We start from the raw sequence: 20,545 nt of genomic DNA, 5'->3' as shown, positions 1-20,545 counted from the left end.
TGTTGTTCCGGCCCAGCTCCGGCCCACACAACCAGTTTTCCTCGGCCCACATACAACGAAGAATGACGGCCCTTCAATGACCCAGTTCTGGATTACAGACAATAGCACATAACTGGCCCAGACCTGGGCCAGAAGAGGCCCTACAAACAAGCCTACGATGGCCCTTGCATGGGCAGCCCTTACTTAGCCCCCAGGAAGCCCTCATGCAGCAAAATCCCCAGAGTTCAATAAACACTGCTGGATGTATATATTGTCCTATCTTACAAAGTGTTAAAACGTAACAGTGAAGCAGAATTAAAAGCTCTGTTATCCTCTTTCTCAACATCTCTGTCTGAAACCTAAAATTGCATTTTACATTATACTTGTAGAGTCATTTTCATACTTCAGGTTTAGATTTTGTTCCATTTAAAGTCACCCTTATTGTGATTAGTGTTTGTTTTAGTTGAACTTGACTCTTGACTCTTCACTTATTTAGTTTTTTGACTGCTTTATCTCTGTGTTTTAAGACATGTTGTTTACAGCAGGGAAAAGACATTAGAGAAATTCTTTGATGGTGGTTAGCACTGTTAACTCTTTCACCGCCAGCGTTTTTAAAAAAAGTTGCCAGCCAGCGCCAACGTTTTTCATGATTTTCACCAAAGTTTAATGCCTTCCAGAAAATGTTCTTCTTTAAATAAATAAACATACAATATACCAAATGAAAGAACAGACCCTCTGCTTTCAAACAAAAAAAACCGTTTCATCCTACCTTTAGTGGTTCTTTTGCAATTCAGAATTTTGATACACTGACACTTAAAATTAACCGGTTTGATATGTAGGCACACAAACATCAAGAATCAGAGTATGAATCACAAAGATGGTGACAAAGAAAATAGTAAAAGTTCATTGTTTATCCATGCTGCAGTGCATGATGGGAGTCCTGGATGAGATTTGTAATTTGTTGATACCCAGCATGCATTGCAGTATGAAGTTTTTCATTTTATTGTCACCATCTTTGTGATTCATACTCTGATTCTTGATGTTTGTGTGTCTACATAAAAAATACGGTTAATTTTAAGTGTCAGCGTTTCAAAATTCTTCAGAATAACAAACTGCTATGAGAGAGCTGGATTTCATACTGTAGTATCACTTTATTGTCAGAGAAAGATACTTCTGATAAGGGTTCAAACATTGAATTAATACATACGTTGTCTAGTTGATGATGTTTAGATTTTATTAACAGTGCTAACCACCATCAAAAAGTTACTCTATTGTCTTTACCCTGCTGTAAACAACAAGTCTTAAAACACGGAGTTAAAGCAATCAAAAAACTAAATAAGTGAAGAGTCAAGAGTCAAGTTCAACTAAAACAAACACTAATCACAATAAGGGTGACTTTAAATGGAACAAAATCTAAACCTAAAGTAAGAAAATGACTCTACAAGTAAGATGTAAAATGCAATTTAAGGTTTCAGACAGAGATGGTGAGAGAGAGGATAACAGAGCTTTTAATTCTGCTTCAGTTTTACTTTTTAACACTCTGTAAGATTGGGACAATATATACATCCAGCAGTGTTTATTTAACTCTGGGGATTTTGCTGCATGAGGGCTTCCTGGGGGCTAAGTAAGGGCTGCAAGGGCCATCGTAGGCTTGTTTGTAGGGCCTGTTTTGGCCCAGGTCTGGGCCAGTTATGTGCTATTGTCTGTAATCCAGAACTGGGCCATTGAAGGGCCGTCATTCTTCGTTGTATGTGGGCCGAGGAAAACTGGTTGTGTGGGCCGGAGCTGGGCCGGAACAACATTGCTATGTGGGAAAGGGTCCGCAATTGACCATTGGAGGAAGCTTCAGGGAGATTTGGGGCTGAAAACCGACGCCGACATGGCGGACTTTTTGTTGAACAGGTACGCATCTATTTATAATTTTATTGTGTGAGGTTACATAAATATATTTTTATCAGTCTGACAACATGCTGCCGATCGGCAGTGGAATGTTAGCCGTTTAGCATTGCGTATCACGGGTCAAAGTAATTATATTTACAAAGATTGTGTGCGGTGTTACATAAATCTTTTTATCAGTCTGGTAACAACATGCTCATGCTGCCGGTCAGCATTGGAATGTTAGCCGTTTAACATCGCGTATCACGGGTCAAAGTAATTATATTTCCAAAGATTGTGTGTGGTGTTACATAAATCTTTTTATCAGTCTGGTAACAACATGCTCATGCTGCCGGTCGGCATTGAAGCCGTTTAGCATCGCATATCACGGGTCAAAGTAATTATATTTCCAAAGATTGTGTGAGGTGTTACATAGATATCTTTTTGTGAGTCTGACAACATGCTGCCGGTTGGCATTGGAATGTTAGCCGTTTAGCATTGCGTATCACGGGTCAAAGTAATTATATTTACAAAGATTGTGTGTGGTGTTACATAAATCTTTTTATCAGTCTGGCAACAACATGCTCATGCTGCCGGTCGGCTTTGGAATGTTAGCCGTTTAGTATCGCGTATCACGGGTCAAAGTAATTATATTTATAAAGTAATTTCTTGAAGCTCAGGAGGGGAAACGTATGCCAAACGTTGTTGTGAATGTAAATAACGTCAATTGCTATCATAATTGTAATTGTTCATTCCTTCAAGGCTTTATGTGTTTACCGCTCGGTAAATCTCTGTTCTGATGACTACCAGTGATCAAGGCTTGAATGAGTTACGTTGTTCAGTTCGTTTCCCGGTGGGAGGGATCAGGTAGCACAGAGGGGCGGGATGAGTTTTTTAAAACTTACTAACCGCCTCAGGCTTTCTCAACCGATTTTCAACATCGTAGACTACAGCTTTAAGTTTATTTCATACCAAATGACTTACCAAACCAACTTAAAGTACTTCAATCTTACAGCAGTTCTATTGCAGTATAGTCTGTTACCAAATATATTATCTGATTATTCTGTTTCTTTTGATTTTTCTAGATTCTTCTGTCCTGACATTCATTATAATTTCAGTTGTATCCCAGCTAACAGAAAAAAGTTCTAAGAACGTTCCCTGAAAGTTTTTAACGTTCCCAAAAACGTTCTGCCAACGTTAAAAGTGTCCAGTTTTCTTGACGTTCTAAGAATGTTTTTGTGTTGTCTCAACGTTAGAGGAATGTTACATTTTACCATTTTTAAACGTTATGACAATGTCATGTTTTAATGTTCACAGTCACACAATGTTTAAAACAACAACTGTTTATTATATTGACTTATTTGATTGTTATGTAAATGATAGAGAAACATTGCATTTTATTATATTTATTTTTTATATTTATATTATTTTATTATATTTATTATATATTTATTATATATTATATATCTATTATATGTAAGTTTAGATGTTGATGTTTTGTTTCATTTTAAGTCACCATTATTGTGATTAGTGTTCGTTTTAGTTGGGCTCTTGAGCCTTGTCTTTTGCTTGCTAGTTTTTTTCCTGGTTGTGTTAACTTTTTGTTAATACACCACATTTGTTATGAACATGTTAAGTTAGTAGTGTAATTCTGTGGTGTGGTGGTTGGTACATAATGGTAAAAAATCATTCCTAATTAATTTACTAATCAAAAGTTTATTTTCTGTCAATAATGTAAATGAGAGCCAGCACTTTCACAGTAGTTTGTCATCAATCAGTTTTAGAAACGTTGGACAAAAAATATCCGCTATTTAAATGGGACGTACAAACATCAAGAATCAGATTATGAATCTCAACCATGGTGACAATTAAATGAAAAACTTCATGCTGCAATGCATGCTGGGTATTAACAAATTACACATCTCATTCAGGACTCCCAGCATGCACTGCAGCATGGATAAATAAGGATTTTTTTCCAATTTTCTTTGTCACCATGGTTGAGATTCATAGTCTGATTCTTGATGTTTGTGCGTCCCAATTATACAGCAGATATTTTTTGTCCAAAGTTTCTTAAACTCCTTAATGACAAACTGCTGTGAAAGTGCTGGATCTCATTCACATTATTGACAGAAAATAAACTTTTGATTAGTAAATTAATTAGGAATGATTTTTTACCATTATGTACCAACCACCACACCACAGAATTACACTACTAACTTAACATGTTCATAACAAATGTGGTGTATTAACAAAAAGTTAACACAACCAGGAAAAAAACTAGCAAGCAAAAGACAAGGCTCAAGAGCCCAACTAAAACGAACACTAATCACAATAATGGTGACTTAAAATGAAACAAAACATCAACATCTAAACCAGGGGTGGGCAATTCCTGGTCCTGAGGGCCACAGCCCTGCAGAGTTTAGCTCCAACCCTAATCAAACACAGCTGAAAAATCTAATTGAAAGGGGTCATATGATGAAAATGTTAGCATTGCCACTTTGTAGGTGTGAGCAAAAACAGGTCATTGAAATTTGGCTTTCATTATGATGTCATAAGGATATCTTATTAGAATAATACCGCCTCCTTAATCTGAACTCTGAAAGAGAGAGAAAATGACGACAGCACAATTGAGTTTGAATTACAACAAACCACCATCATTGTGATCGGTGTTTGCACTTTATCCGCTCATTTGCATTTTAAAAAACACACCCAAAACGACACATTTTTGGACTTGACAGCACAATAGAGTTTCAATTACAATAAACCACCATCATTGTGATCAGTGTTTGCACTTCATCCGCTCATTTGCATTTTAAAAAACACACCCAAAACGACACATTTTTGCTCAAACCTACAAAGTGGCAATGCTAACATTTTCATCATATGACCCCTTGAAGTCTTCAGGACGAGTGATTTTTTTCCCCAAACCAGTTCAGATAGGAGTTTTACTTAAACATGAGCTCAGGGGCAGAAGGAAATTTGATTGGTTCACAAAAATGACCAATGAAAGTCCTCTAAACCGGAGCCTTCAAGGCAGCTTCTGCAGTGAAGCAGTTCGAGCTCACCGTTGGTCAGGTGAGTAGCGCAGATGGTTAGATAGGAATGTGACTGTTTTGAATTCAGCTCGAAATGTTTTGAGTGTTTAAGTTACGTGTTACCACGTTTCACATGTCCGTGGCACGACTTTCTTTTTCGTGCCAGTTTCAAGTAATGTTTACTTAAAGGGGACATATTATGAGATTTTTTTAAAGATGAAAACTAAGTCTAAAATAGGTCTGAGCAAAAGTGTGCCGTTTTGGGTGTGTCATTTAAAATGCAAATGAGCGGATGAAGTGCAACCACTGATCACAATGATGGTGGTTTGTTGCAATTGAAACTCAATTGTGCTGTGAAATATTTTATCTCTCTCTTTCTCTCCATACTAAATGGTTGTGCTGTGGTTGGATAGTGCAGATAAAGGGGGCGGTATTACCTTATTCTGACATCACAATAAGGGCCAAATTACAATGACCTATTTTTCACATGCTTGCAGAAAATGGTTTACCAAAACTAAGTTATTGGGTTGATCTTTTTAACATTTTCTAGGTTGATAGAAGCACTGGGGACACAATTATAGCACTTAAACATGGAAAAAGTCAGATTTTCATAATATGTCCCCTTTAATTGTTTTTCCTATTTTCTTACCATTGTCAATTTCCTCTGAATTTGATTATTTTGTTATTGCTGGAGATTTCTATATTCATATAGACAATGCAGAAAACAATACTGCGATTGAACTGATAAATGTTTAAACACTTTTGATCTGACCCAGCACGTGCAAGGTCCTACACACAATCGGGGACACACTCTTGATCTGCTCATTAAGGGTCTAAACATTTCATCCACTGTAATCAAGGATGAAGCGCTATCTGACCATTTCTGTGTTTACTTTGATTTATTCATCTGTCCTGCCACTGATGCTAGATCTGTCTATGTCAAAAAAAAGGTTCATAAATGAGAACACCAGTGAGGTATTTATGAATGCTAATAATGCTGCCAAGTTTAGGGGTAAAGCATTGCATTTATAGCACCAAAGGTCATGGGTTTGAACCCAGGGAACACATGTACTGATAAAAATGCATGTAATGCACTGTAAGACGCTTTGGATAAAAGCATCTACCAAATGCATAAATAAATATCGTCAGACTCTGTTGATGTTCTTCTTGAAAACTTTAACATAAAAGTTAAAGATGCTATTGATGTTATAGCTCCAGTAAAGGGTCAGGATGATCACTGGCAGACGTAAAGCACCCTGGAGAAACACAACAGCAGTACAGAGCATGAAATAAACATGCAGAAAAGCTGAACGTTGTAACGTGTAGTCCAAGAAACAGCATGAGAAGATCTAAATGCAGATAACTTAAATATCTCAACAGATAAAACCTAACTGCATGGCATGGCAAGACCAATAAACAAGACATAATGACAACACATGACCAATAAACAATAACTAACAAAAGACAGTGGAAACATGAGGGCTATATACAGACAATGATCAAATGAGAACATGACACATCAGGAAACAGGGAAATAAGAGACAACATAGAAAAACATGATTTCAAAATAAAAGACATAGGCCTAAACATGAAACTAGAACTTCAAAACAGACACGAACATGACAAGACCAGACAAAATCCTGACATAATCCCCTCTCTTAAGGGCGGCTGCTGACGCCCAACAAAATCAAAAATATCAAAATCTTTAATGCAAAAATTTTAAATATTGTGCCTTTAAAAACATGTCGTCTTGCCACAAGAGGTCACTCTCACCTCATTATTCAATTAAAATCAAGCATAGTTTAGGCACGTCACGTCAGTCAAGCATCAGTTGTTCATGACGTGCACCAATCCAGTTACAACGCGTTGAATATTTTCCCAGAACAGAAACACTAACTGTATGCAAATCATTTAATAAATCTTTATTTGGTTCTGACAGGACACAACTGAAATGTACCTGTAGGTCTGGTCAGCTTTTTTGAATAGAGTTCAATGGTAACAATGAAAAGTAAATAAATGTTTAAGTAAATATTAAGATCTCTGACTTTTAAATGTAGATGTCTAAATAATTGCGACAAGTCAAGGAAAGTAGTGACACAAGTTGGATCTGGGGCATTTTGAAAGATTCTGAAAGTGCAGTTTCTAAGTTTTCCACCGATGTGTAACACATGTGTAAGAAATCTGAAGAAGTTGTGGCCATTTGAATATAGGAACTCAGGAAAACTCAAACCGAGAAAATACAGAAAGAAAAGTTAACACAAGACACAACCATGAACATTTATGTCTTTTTACACTTCAGTCTAGTTAAGGATTATATTTCAATTTAAGAATATAATTTGACTTTAACTCACTGATGCTGATGGGTGAAGGCACTGTTTAAAAATATTATTAGATTAATGGATTCACTGTCTCGTCTCTCAGTAAATGAGTTTTGTATTGTGCATATAAAGATGATGAGTGGAACAAAATCAACTTCACACACAACCCAACCACAAACACACAATAATAGACGACCTGTTTGTCCATTTGACAGATCAGACCACACAACTGATGAAACCACAACAACTTTCACTTTGACTCATTGAACATTCATTCTTATGAAAAAACACTTCTATGAAAATGATTTAAAACAAGTACCACAATTTGTGCTAGTAATGTATTTCTATGATTAACACAAAAATAGTTTATTGATCATTGATTGTAGTTTCAGATCTATTAAACATTTATCACACATTCATTAATGCTGTTATGGGTCAGACTGACTGAAGCAATCACTAAAAGTCACAAAAACATTTTAATAAATATTATTATTTATTTTTACAACGTATAGCCTCAGATCAGCTTTATACAACATACTTTAATGTTTTAAATCAGAGATTCAGTCAAAATTGTCTTTACAAGATTAAATGTTGTTGGACTTTCAATTGGCTGCAAAAGATGAGCAAGAATTAACATTTAGATGTTTGGAAGTGGAGATGAAAACCCTAAAAGAAGCTTCAATAACTTCCCAGATAGCAGACGGACTCGGCCCGAATGTGGTCTCATAATGGCACTGCTGGCGTGCTGCCGGCAACGGCATGCAACATGTCAGCCAAGTATGGGCCAGGTGTGGCAATGATGGCACTGGATCCATGATGGCAGATAATATTTGGGCCAGTTGTGGGTGGGGAGGTATGTGGCCCAGATCAGTGTAGTGATTCTGGCCCAGATCAGTCTAGTGATTGTAAGCCACATTTAAAATACTGATTTATAATAAATAATTATAAGAATTGAAGAATTTTCAGGCTATCTTAATCTTAATGTTAATTTAACCTTTATTAAGTAAAATGTTAGTTTTGTATTAAAAGAAACTAATATATTTGGACATGTTTGTCTACATTTCAATCACATACCCACATAGCAATGTTGTTCCGGCCCAGCTCCGGCCCACAAAACGAGTTTTCCTCGGCCCACATACAACGAAGAATGACGGCCCTTCAATGGCCCAGTTCTGGATTACAGACAAAAGCACATAACTGGCCCAGACCTGGGCCAGAACAGGCCCTACAAACAAGCCTACAATGGCCCTTGCAGCCCTTACTTAGCCCCCAGGAAGCCCTCATGCAGCAAAATCCCCAGAGTTAAATAAACACTGCTGGATGTATATATTGTCCCAATCTTACAGAGTGTTAAAAAGTAACAATGGAGCAGAATTAAAAGCGCTGTTATCCTCTCTCTCACCATCTCTGTCTGAAACCTAAAATTGCATTTTACATCTTACTTGTAGAGTCATTTTCTTACTTTAGGTTTAGATTTTGTTCCATTTAAAGTCACCCTTATTGTGATTAGTGTTTGATTTAGTTAAACTTGACTCTTGACTCTTCCCTTATTTAGTTTTTTGACTGCTTTAACTCTGTGTTTTAAGACATATTGTTTACAGCAGGATAAAGACAATAGAGCAATTCTTTGATGGTGGTTAGCACTGTTAATAAAGTCTAAACATCATCAACCAGAAAACATATGTATTAATTTAATGTTTGAACCCTTATCAGAAGTATCTTTCTCTGACAATAAATTGATACTACAGTATGAAATCCAGCTCTCTCACAGCAGTTTGTTATTCTGAAGAATTTTGAAACACTGACACTTAAAATTAACTGGTGTGTAATGTAGACACACAAATATCAAGAATCAGAGTATGAATCAAAATGATGGTGACTAAGAAAATTGTAAAAAGTTCATTATTTATCCATGCTGCAGTGCATGATGGGAGTCCTGGATGAGATTGGTAATTTGCTGATACCCAGCATGCATTGCAGCATGAAGTTTTTCATTTTATTGTCACCATCATTGTGATTCATACTCTGATTCTTGATGTTTGTGTGTCTACACAACAAACCGGTTAATTTTAAGGGTCAGTGTTTCAAAATCCTTCAGAATAACAAACTGCTATGAGAGAGCTGGATGTCATACTGTAGTATCACATTATTGTCAGAGAAAGATGATTCTGATAAGTGTTCAAACATTAAATTAATACATACGTTTTCTAGTTGATGATTTTTGGACTTTATTAACAGTGCTATCCACCATCAAAGAATTGCTCAATTGTCTTTTCACTGCTGTAAACAACATGCCTTAAAACACAGAGTTAAAGCAGTCAAAAAACTAAATAAGGGAAGAGTCAAGAGTCAAGTCCAACTAAAACAAACACTAATCACAATAAGGGTGACTTTAAATGGAAAAAAATCTAAACCTAAAGTAAGAAAATGACTCTACAAGTAAGATGTAAAATGCAATTTCAGATTTCAGACAGAGATGGTGAGAGAGAGAGAGAGAGAGAGAGGATAACAGCGCTTTTAATTCTGCTTCAGTGTTACTTTTTAACACTCTGTAAGATTGGGACAATATATACATCCAGCAGTGTTTATTTAACTCTGGGGATTTTGCTGCATGAGGGCTTTCTGGGGGCTAAGTAAGGGCTGCAAGGGCCATCGTAGGCTTGTTTGTAGGGCCTGTTCTGGCCCAGGTCTGGGCCAGTTATGTGCTATTGTCTGTAATCCAGAACTGGGCCATTGAAGGGCCGTCATTCTTCGTTGTATGTGGGCCGAGCAAAACTCGTTTTGTGGGCCGGAGCTGGGCCGGAACAACATTGCTATGTGGGTAAACATGCCTTCAGATCATGGGTCAAGATTATTTTGTTCAAATGACCCTGAACTTCCAGAAGTTTTTCTTTCTGAATTTAAAAGTTTCTATAACGTTGCTTTGAGAAGCACCATGGATCGTTTCTATTTAAACTTGCTTTTACGCGATTTTCATTGTAGCAGGAGTTTATTCCTGCTGAAGATTTCTGACTTCAATGACTGACTAAAACTATCATGTGTACAATCAAATGTTAGATACTGCAGAAATAAACAATATGTTTCACTGTGCTTTTGCCTGCCGAAGTGTTAAAAAAGATAAAAATCTTTGTATCGGTTAACCTTCGCGTTACGTTAAGGATGCGCAATTTATTTATGAAGTGCAAGAAGAACCTACACGCGGATGACATCAAAGTACTGCGAGAGCGACTCGAAAGATCATGGACAGCATTCTGATTTCAAATCACTCTCGCGGTATTGTAACGTCATCCGTTTCTCAGTTCCTGCAACTCAGCATTACGTCGAACACCTTGTCAAAAATGATTAAGATGGCCAATCAAATCAAAAAAGGCGAGTGCCACTGGCCAATCACATAACAGAAGACGAGCTTTCCTGTTAACGGAAGCTGAGCGGCGGCCAATCAAATTAACCAATAGGCGGGGTTACTGTCAGGACAGGAGAGGAGTAACAGACAGTTATGCCGCGTCAATCAATCTTAACGGACACAGATTTCAAATCCAGAAGGGTGAAAGATAACCAGTAAGTACCTGAACTTAAATATTTAAACTTTTCCAATCATAAAAATGTTTTTGTTTAAATGTCTAACAAACGTATAAAGGGATGCAAATGTTTACGTGATTCGTGTGTAATGTAATGTGTGACAATTAACGTTATATTCAGTGGCGGCTCGTGACTCCTCATCCGAGGGGCGCGAATTCAAAATAAGTGTTCGGAGTATCATGTGTGTGGTTCCCTTTTCCAAAATATGTGTCCTGCGTGTTGAGAGATCATGTGTGCATCACATGTTTTGTCAAAATAAGTGCCTGCTGCACACGCATCAAAACCGTTTATGATAAAAGAGACGCTCATGTTCCAAAAGACACTCCCTTAACATTAAACTCTGATTACGCATGAGATTATGCGAGTATCTGGCAAACGCGAGCGTATCCTTTATCATAAACCCTTTGACGCGTCTGCAGCAGACACTTATTTTGGCAGGACACGTGATGCACATACGATCTCTCAAAACCCAGAACACATATTTTGAACTTACGTACCACACACATGACGGGCTACATACATGTTGTGACGAACTTCGCATCGTGCTCCCTCAGAAAAAGAAGTCACCAGCCGCCACTGCTCCAGAGGTAGAGAGAGTCTGATGTTGAGATCAGACACACTGATGATGGACAATAAACTGTTTCCTTTATACCAGGACAGACTCACATCTCTCACATTCAACACTGAACACAATAATGAACAGTTTGATGATGATGATGATGATGAAGAACATTGAGGTGAGTTACTGGAGATCACAGGAACTGACAAATTAGCTAAAAAACATTTGAGAGTCAAGAGTAGAAAACACAAATACCTTTTACTGCAAATTTGACTGCAATCACATCAACATCAAACTTTTTAATACAATGGAGATTATGATATTTAAAACATTACAGTTTTTTTCGATTGCTAAACGCCAGTGGGCACAACTGGAGTCACATGTGCAAAACTCTAACTACAGTCTGCACAGCAGCAGTTCATGTGGACCAAACTCTAGTTCGTTTTTCATTGTTTGAACACAGTTTTCAAAACTTTACACACTTATCCCATGACTTTAAACACAACCTGCACAACACTGTGGATTTACAGCACTTTGTTCAAATGCTAACACACTGCTGTCAAAACTGTGAATCACACATTCAAAACACAATTGATTTCAGCCTTGTGCCTTTCAAACACTGCTGATTGCAATTTCATATAAATATAAATTCCAATTTCATATATATATTTCATTTATATATAATATTACCTTTCATGTACTTTAAGTTTCTACCTTTTTTCTCATTACTGTAATTCCGTAAATTACTACAGACAACTGAAGCAAACTGCTAATTTTCATTTACCCTAAAAAATTATGATGTTCTAAAAAAAATATTGTGATAAATCAATAAATAAATCATTCTTTAAAGAAAACATTACTTGGTGTGACATCACTGAAGTTGTTAAACCTGTAAAGATATAAAGTTAGTATTTTGTGTATTGGTGTTTGATGTTAGTGTTTTTCCTCTCAGTGTGTTGTGAGTGACAGTGTGTGTTATCTCAGTGAGGGTTGTGTTTAGTGTTTGGCTGCACGGAGCTGTTTTGAGCCATATGTTAAGAGTTGTGCTCAGGTGACTTTTGGTAGTGCAGACTTTAGTTAGAGTTTTGCACATGTAGCTCCAGTTGTGCCCACTGTCGTTTAGCAATCGAAAAAAACTGTAAGATAATTGTACTCTCACCATAAACAGTAAGATTGAAGTGTCTGAAGATTCAATTCAATTCAATTTCAATTCAATTTTATTTATATAGCGCTTTTCACAATTGTTAATTGTTGCAAAGCAGCTTTACATGAGTAGATGTAGAGGAGAACATTGAAAATCAATACATAGTATAAGAAGTAGAATATAGCGGCTAAGGATAAAAAACTGTGTAAGCGAGCATATTAATAATGTAACGTATACTGTAAAGTGCTAAGTTAAGCCAAAGTTGTCTGACTCTCCCTGGGACTAAAAAACCCCCTAGGAGAAAACCCAATGGGAAAAAATCCTAGAAGGACAAAAAACCCTAGGGAGAAATTAATATTTATATTTATAATATATAGACACGGTAGGGATAGGAGGCGGGTAAGCGGATTAAACTGGTTTAGCCGGTGGTTGTTGGTCGCGCATCGGCTGGGCATCACGTTGAAGGACAGCCAGTAGATCAGTGGTGCGATGACCTTCACAGCAACAGGAACTGGGTCTGTTTGTCTCATTGTCCTCAGGGTCAAGGACGAGACAGGGAGCCAAAAACAGAATTCTATTAGCGTAGGGGCCGTTCGCATGTAATGCAAGTGTCATACATTATAGTGTTTTAATTCAGCTCGGTTCCAGACAGGCTAACTATTGCGGCAAGAGTAAATTACCCGTATGAGGTATGTGAGTGCTTTGTTCTAGACAAAATAACTACTGCGGGAAAAGTACTTTTACTGGACATTCTATGTGAATGCTTTGTTAAAGAAGAATGTCTTAAGTTTAGATTTAAATTGTTCGACTGTGTCTGATACTCGAACATTATTTGGTAAATCATTCCAGAGCTTAGGGGCTAAGTAGGAAAAGGATCTACCACCTTTAGACACTTTTGATATTCTAGGGATAATTAAGTAACCCGAATTTTGTGATCGCAGTTTACGTGGTGGATTGTATTCTGATAGTAGTTCTTTAATATACGAGGGCGCTAGGCCATTTAAGGCTTTGTAGGTGATTAGTAATATTTTAAATTGTATGCGATATTTAACTGGTAGCCAGTGTAAAGATGCCAGAATTGGACTAATGTGGTCATACTTTTTAGATCGAGTAAGCACCCTTGCGGCGGCGTTTTGAACCAGCTGTAGTTTGTTTACCTGATTTGCATGGCATCCCCCGAGTAACGAGTTACAATAGTCTATTCTAGAGGTCATAAAAAATGGATAAGCTTTTCTGCATCTGATGCAGACAGCATATGGCGTATTTTTGAGATATTTCTAAGATGGAAGAATGCTGTGCGGCAGACGTTGGAGATATGACTATCAAAAGATAGATTGCTGTCAAACATTACGCCTAAATTCTTAACCGTGGAAGATGGCACCACCGTGCAGCCATCTATGGGCAATTTGTAATCTGACATATTATGTTTGGAGCGATTTGGTTCAATAATAAGTATCTCTGTCTTATTGGAGTTTAGCATAAGAAAGTTATGTGCCATCCAGTCCCTAATATCACTAATGCAGTCTGTTAGCTTAGCAAACTGGTGGTTTTCGCTAGGATGTGACGAGATGTAAAGCTGGGTATCATTCGCATAGCAGTGAAAACTTATGTAATGTTTCCTGATAATGTCTCCTAGAGGTAACATATATAACGAGAATAGGATAGGGCCTAGAACTGATCCCTGAGGTACGCCGTATTTAACGGGGGAGTGATAGGACTCTTCCTCATTTACATAAACAAAGTGATATCGATTGGTTAGATACGATCTAAACCAGGCTAACTGATGCCAACATAGTTTTCTAGTCTATTGAGTAGGATTCTGTGATCTATTGTGTCGAAGGCTGCACTAAGGTCTAGTAATATAAGGATTGAGATTTCACCACGATCGGATGTTAATAGGAGGTCATTTGTAACTCTTAGAAGCGCTGTCTCTGTGCTATGGTGGGACCTGAATCCTGATTGGAACTTTTCATATGTATTATTATTCGCTATGAATGTGCGTAGCTGGCTTGCCACTACTTTTTCTAATATTTTAGAAAGAAAAGGTAGATTTGAGATTGGTCTAAAGTTATTAATATCTCCCTGGTCAAGGTTTGGTTTTTTAATGAGCGGTCTAATAACTGCTAGTTTGAAAGCTGTTGGAACGTATCCTAATTCTAGCGATGAGTTAAAGATATTTAGTACCGTGCCGGACACTACATGAAATACCTCTTTTAGTAATTTTGTGGGAATGGGGTCTAATATACAGGACGATGATTTAGATAACGTTACTAATTTAGAGAGCTCTTCTATTGTAGTAGGTTTAACTGACTCAAGATGTTCGTATGATAATCTAGTGGTCAATGTACTATTGGGTAGAGTGGTGGCTGCTTGCGTACAATGTAAAAAGTAATATGTTCAGTTTACTTAGAAAACCTGTGGAAACCGATTACCTTAAAATTTTCTAGTAAATTAATGAATCATTTTTGAGTTAGTAAAACTGAAAACAGCTATGCAGAGTTAACTTCTGTATACACAGAAATTACATGAAAACTTGAGTAAACGTAACTCAGTATAAGTTCAGCTAACTTACAAATTTTATTTAAGCTTAGTACAGACAACTCAAACTAAACAGTTACTATGACATGACTGCTAGTTCAAATTACTAGAAAAATGTGTGGAAACTAGGATCTCCCAAAAACTGGAATACTAAAGTTAATTTAATTCAATGCTCATGTAGACTGTACTTAAACTTTTCAGTTCACTTAAGTTGGTATTTATTAAATAACATTTCATTAAACTTCATGATTAACTTCCTGTCAATCATTGATTAAACATCTTTATAAAAATGCACATCACACTTTATAACTATCAAGTGCTAATGCACTGATGACATTCACATTATTATTGTGAAAAGAAACATGATGTGTTGAATTGGGTCCAAATACACCAAAGCAAATGATCACCTAAACGGTGACTTCACAGAAAACACATTTTACTACAAAAAATACATAAACAATACTAAGAGATTAAACCTAGCTCCAAAACATCTTATTAACAACGATTTAAGTGCCCCATCAGTTCTTATTCTTTGACCAAACATTAATCATTTAAATATTCAGGTGCAAGGGGTTATGGGTATTCCTCACAGTACTTTGTACTTGTCATTTTAAATTCATAGCAAATCTCCTGTGTTAAATTAACACTGCTTGGTGTTTATCTAATCCACACCCAGATGGGTGTTAAAAACACTGAATCAATGTTGAAGTTAATGAGATAATGAAGTGATTGAGTCATTAACATGGATGAAAAGTTTAACTTCTAAAGAACTGCTGTAAATCTGCTTAATAAAGTAAGTCACCATTGTGCCGATTAGTGTTTCCTTTAGTTGGGTACTTGGGTCTTGAAGTTTAGTGTTCATCTTCTTCTGATTATTGTGACAGTGTGTTTATAAAACACATCTATTAGAGCAGAGGAATTTGAGAGAAATGAGATCTTAAACTGTTGTATATTATTATGAGGATGTAAGTATTGTGATCAACGAGTTCATGCAATAATAATCATTGAATTTATGTATATAAATTTATGTCCTGTCTACACCGTGAAGTCCAACAGTGCTGGAAAAATCCAACTAGCCTTAAGAATTAAATATTTTTCACACAAATCTAATCTATGGTTTAAACCAGACACAATGAGACATCAACAATCAGCGTATAAAACACAATCATGGTGACAATCAACAACAAAGCTTCATGCCGCAATGCATGCTGGGTACCAGGATTGTATAAAACTCATTCATAACTCCCATCATGCATTGCTATATGAGAAAATCTTTCTTACCATTTACTGTCACCATTGTTGAGATTTGTATCTGAAGTCATGATGTCTCTCTTAAGCAAAAAACCACACTAAAGTATTAAAGCAGTTTTATTCAGAACAGTGTCAGATGCGTAGAGCGTTATTTTTATATGCCTAATTAGCTTTGTTTATAATCAAATGCATCAATATAAAACGTACAAACACTTAAATATTTATTTACAAAATAAATAAACAACCTCATATGGCCTGAAAGGTTTTTCCTCTCATCAAGCGATGAACACTGATCACATATTTGATCTTATTTAATCACTGTTATAATTGCTAAAAGAGGAGACTTGGTTCAGTGATGGTCAAGGAACAAATGCCTAACTACAGGAAACGTTAATCACAATAATGGTGACTTCAAATGAACTCAAAACAAACACAAACTGGAGATTTATTGTGATAATTTTGTGGTAAATGTCTATTTGACTAAATCACGCGTGTGGATGCTGGAATAGTTGAGCACTTGTATTTTGTTCTGACAGCAGCGTAGAAGTTAAACTTATTCCTTTAGAAAATAACTCAAGTTATAATTTTAGTTTTCAAACAGAAATGATGATAGAGAGGCAAACATGATAGATTCATTTAACACTGGGGATTTTGCTGTATTCATCTATTGCATTTAATATTTTGGCTTTCTTTATCATTTTAGTATTACTTACTACAGAAAAAGAGCCATCAAAATAAAAATGTAGAGACAGGAACATTTAAAAAAATGTAGTTGGTTTGACACGGAATTAACCAGCAGGTGTTCACCATTAATGTCTTAATAATCACTTCATTATCTCATTAACTTCAACACTGATGTGTGTGTGTGTGTGTGTGTGTGTGTGCGTGTGCGTGTGCGTGTGTGTGCTTGTGTGTTATTTCTTTGCACTATTTGAACAGTGAACAGTCATTTAGTACAACACACTCGATGCTTTAGAGTACTGCTTACTAAAGTTGCTTAGTTTAAATATTGCATTCACCTAAAAGTTCATACAGCACAGCATTATCAAGTAATATCAACAATTTTGTCCAAATTAGTTCTACTTACAAGCTTTTTTCAAGTAGATTCAGATATTACTTTTTACAGTGTAGTTTCTATGTTTTCCCTAATAGAAATAATTTTGTTAGTAAAGAAGTTCATGAAGTCGTTACTATTGTGTGGGAGTTTACTATTGGTTTCTGTTTGTTCTTTGTTTCTAGTCAGTTTCGCAACTGTGCTAAAGAGGAAATGAGGGTTGTTATGATTTTCTTTAATAAGCGTACTGAGATAGGTAGATCTGGCGGTTTTAATAGCCTGTCTGTAGTGTTGAACACTCTCTTTCCATGCTGAACGCCATACCTCTAACTTTGTGTTTCGGTAGTTTCTTTCCATTTTTCTAGCTACTTTTTTAAGGGCTGCAGTATGATGGTCATACCATGGAGCTGGCGTTTTTTCTTTGATTCTCTTTTTTCGTATGGGAGCAACGGCATCCATCGTGCTAGAGCAAACGTTGTTCAGGTTTTCTATTATAATATCCAGATCTTCATGGTTATCTGCTACATGTTTCATTTGAGACAGGTCTGGAAGAGTGCTAATAAAACTATCTTTAGTGGTGGAAATTATTGTTCTGGCTAATCTGTAGCATGTTGTAGACTGAACGGTCCTATCTAGAAGTACAGTGTATGACACAAGGCAATGGTCTGAAACGGCATCGCTCTGGGGTGATATTTCGATGTCATTAATATTGAGTCCGAGTGACAGAATTAAGTCTAATGTGTGCTTACGAGTATGCGTGGGTCCAGACACGTTTTGTGTAATACCGAGAGAATTTAGAACATTCATAAACGCACGTCCTAATGCATCTTTTGAGTTATCCACATGGATGTTAAAATCACCAACGATAAGAGCTTTATCTACAGTGACTGTAAGCTCAGATAGGAAGTCTGCTACTTCTTTAAGAAAATCTGTGTGGTGGCCCGGAGGCCTATATATGGTAGCTAAAATGAACGAAAGCTGTTTGTTGTTACGATCAGTTATTTCCATGTTTAACAGTATTATTTCAAACGAATTAAATTTTAGTTCTGATTTATGGTTTACTTTGAACATTTTGTTGCATATTGTAGCTACACCACCCCCTCTCCCTTTTAGACGAGGAACGTGTTTATAATAATAGTCTTGTGGGGTGGATTTGTTTAAACTGATGTAATCGTCTGCTTTAAGCCAGGTCTCTGTTAAACAGAGTGCATCTAAGTTTTGGTCAGTAATTATTTCATTGATAATAGGTTCTTTATTGGTAAGCAATCTAATGTTAAGAAGGCCGAATTTTAACATTTGAGTTTCATCTTTTAATGTATTGTGTTCTAATTTTATGTTAATAAGATTTGTACGAGACGAGGTAAACGGTGCTCTGTATTTATTTGTTCGAGGAACAGACACAGTCGAGATGTGTTGGTACTCTGGTAAAAAAGGCTCTATGTGCTGGGATATATGTGATCTTGACATGTCAAGGCAGCTAACAGACTGATGGGTAAGCCGATCTGTCTGTTTCCTGACCTGGGTCCTGGATAGTCAGACAATATCAAAAGTAAGACTATTGGTCAAATTTCTAGAGAGTATAGCACTACCTTCCGGAGACGGATGGAGGCCATGTCTCTTTAGCAGGTCAGGTCTTCCCCGGAAATGCTTCCAATTGTCTATAAACCCTACGTTATGCTGAGGGCACCACTTTGACATCCAGCCATGAAGAGACACTAATCTACTGTAAGTTTCATCCCCCCGGTAGGCGGGGAGGGGACCAGAGCAAATTACATTGTCTGACATTGTTTTTGCAATTTCACACACCTCTTTAATAGTATCTTTGGTGATCTCCGACTGGCGGAGTCTGGTGTCATTCGTGCCGGCGTGAATAACAATCTTAGAAAACTTACGTTTAGCATTAGCCAGCACTTTTAATTTGGATCTAATGTCAGACGCTCTGGCTCCCGGTATACAATCGACTATGGTGGCTGGTGCCTCAATGTCAACGTTCCTGAGTATAGAATCTCCAATAACCAGGGCACTTTTAACAGACGTCTCAGCCGGTGTATTGCTGAGTGGAGAAAATTTGTTTGATATCAAAACAGGAGCGTGATTTGGGTGCCGAATGCGACTATGCCGCCTGACAGTCACCCAGTTAGTCAACCGCCTTGACTCTGAAGTCGGAACCAAGCCAGGTGTATTACGCATAACACTAGGTACACCCGAAACAGTGTTTGTAACATTAACATTAGCGGTCTTACTGTCCTCAACTAGCGTTCGGATGCGCGATTCTAGTTCTGCAACCTTCTCCGTCAGCCTTACTACTTCAATACACTTAGCACATGTAAACCCCTCTATGCTGACGGAAGAAGCTAAACTGTACATGTGGCAAGTAGTGCAGGTTACAATGACAAGCGGAGTCTTACCGTTTTCATACTGGGCGATGGCGTCTCCGTTAGCCCCAACGCAGTCCGTGAAGCTGCATCGAGACGGGTGCTGGCTCGCAGCACGCCTCGGCCGCCTACGAGCATCTGTGGTCAGGGTGATGTGAGGTATGCTGACTCTGCGAAGGGCGGGCAGCACCTCCTTCACAGCTTCCCGATCTGGTGTGGACAGGTCAGAAAAGCATACATCGTATGAATCCGCCATTAGATCGCCAACAAAGGCAGGTTTAAGTAAACAGACGGTAAGAAATGCTAGCTTTAACCTGCACCGAGTGGTGATGCTAGCGGGCTATATGCTAACACTGGCCCACATAGCAATGTTGTTCCGGCCCAGCTCCGGCCCACAAAACCAGTTTTCCTCGGCCCACATACAACGAAGAATGACGGCCCTTCAATGGCCCAGTTCTGGATTACAGACAATAGCACATAACTGGCCCAGACCTGGGCCAGAACAGGCCCTACAAACAAGCCTACGATGGCCCTTGCAGCCCTTACTTAGCCCCCAGGAAGCCCTCATGCAGCAAAATCCCCAGAGTTAAATAAACACTGCTGGATGTATATATTGTCCCAATCTTACAGAGTGTTAAAAAGTAACACTGAAGCAGAATTAAAAGCTCTGTTATCCTCTCTCTCACCATCTCTGTCTGAAACCTAAAATTGCATTTTACATCTTACTTGTAGAGTCATTTTCTTACTTTAGGTTTAGGTTTTGTTCCATTTAAAGTCACCCTTATTGTGATTAGTGTTTGTTTTAGTTGGACTTGACTCTTGACTCTTCCCTTACTTA

Source organism: Paramisgurnus dabryanus, chromosome 24 (assembly GCF_030506205.2).
Source record: "Paramisgurnus dabryanus chromosome 24, PD_genome_1.1, whole genome shotgun sequence".
Classification (NCBI taxonomy): Eukaryota; Metazoa; Chordata; class Actinopteri; order Cypriniformes; family Cobitidae; genus Paramisgurnus; species Paramisgurnus dabryanus.
This window is presented reverse-complemented; position numbering follows the sequence as displayed.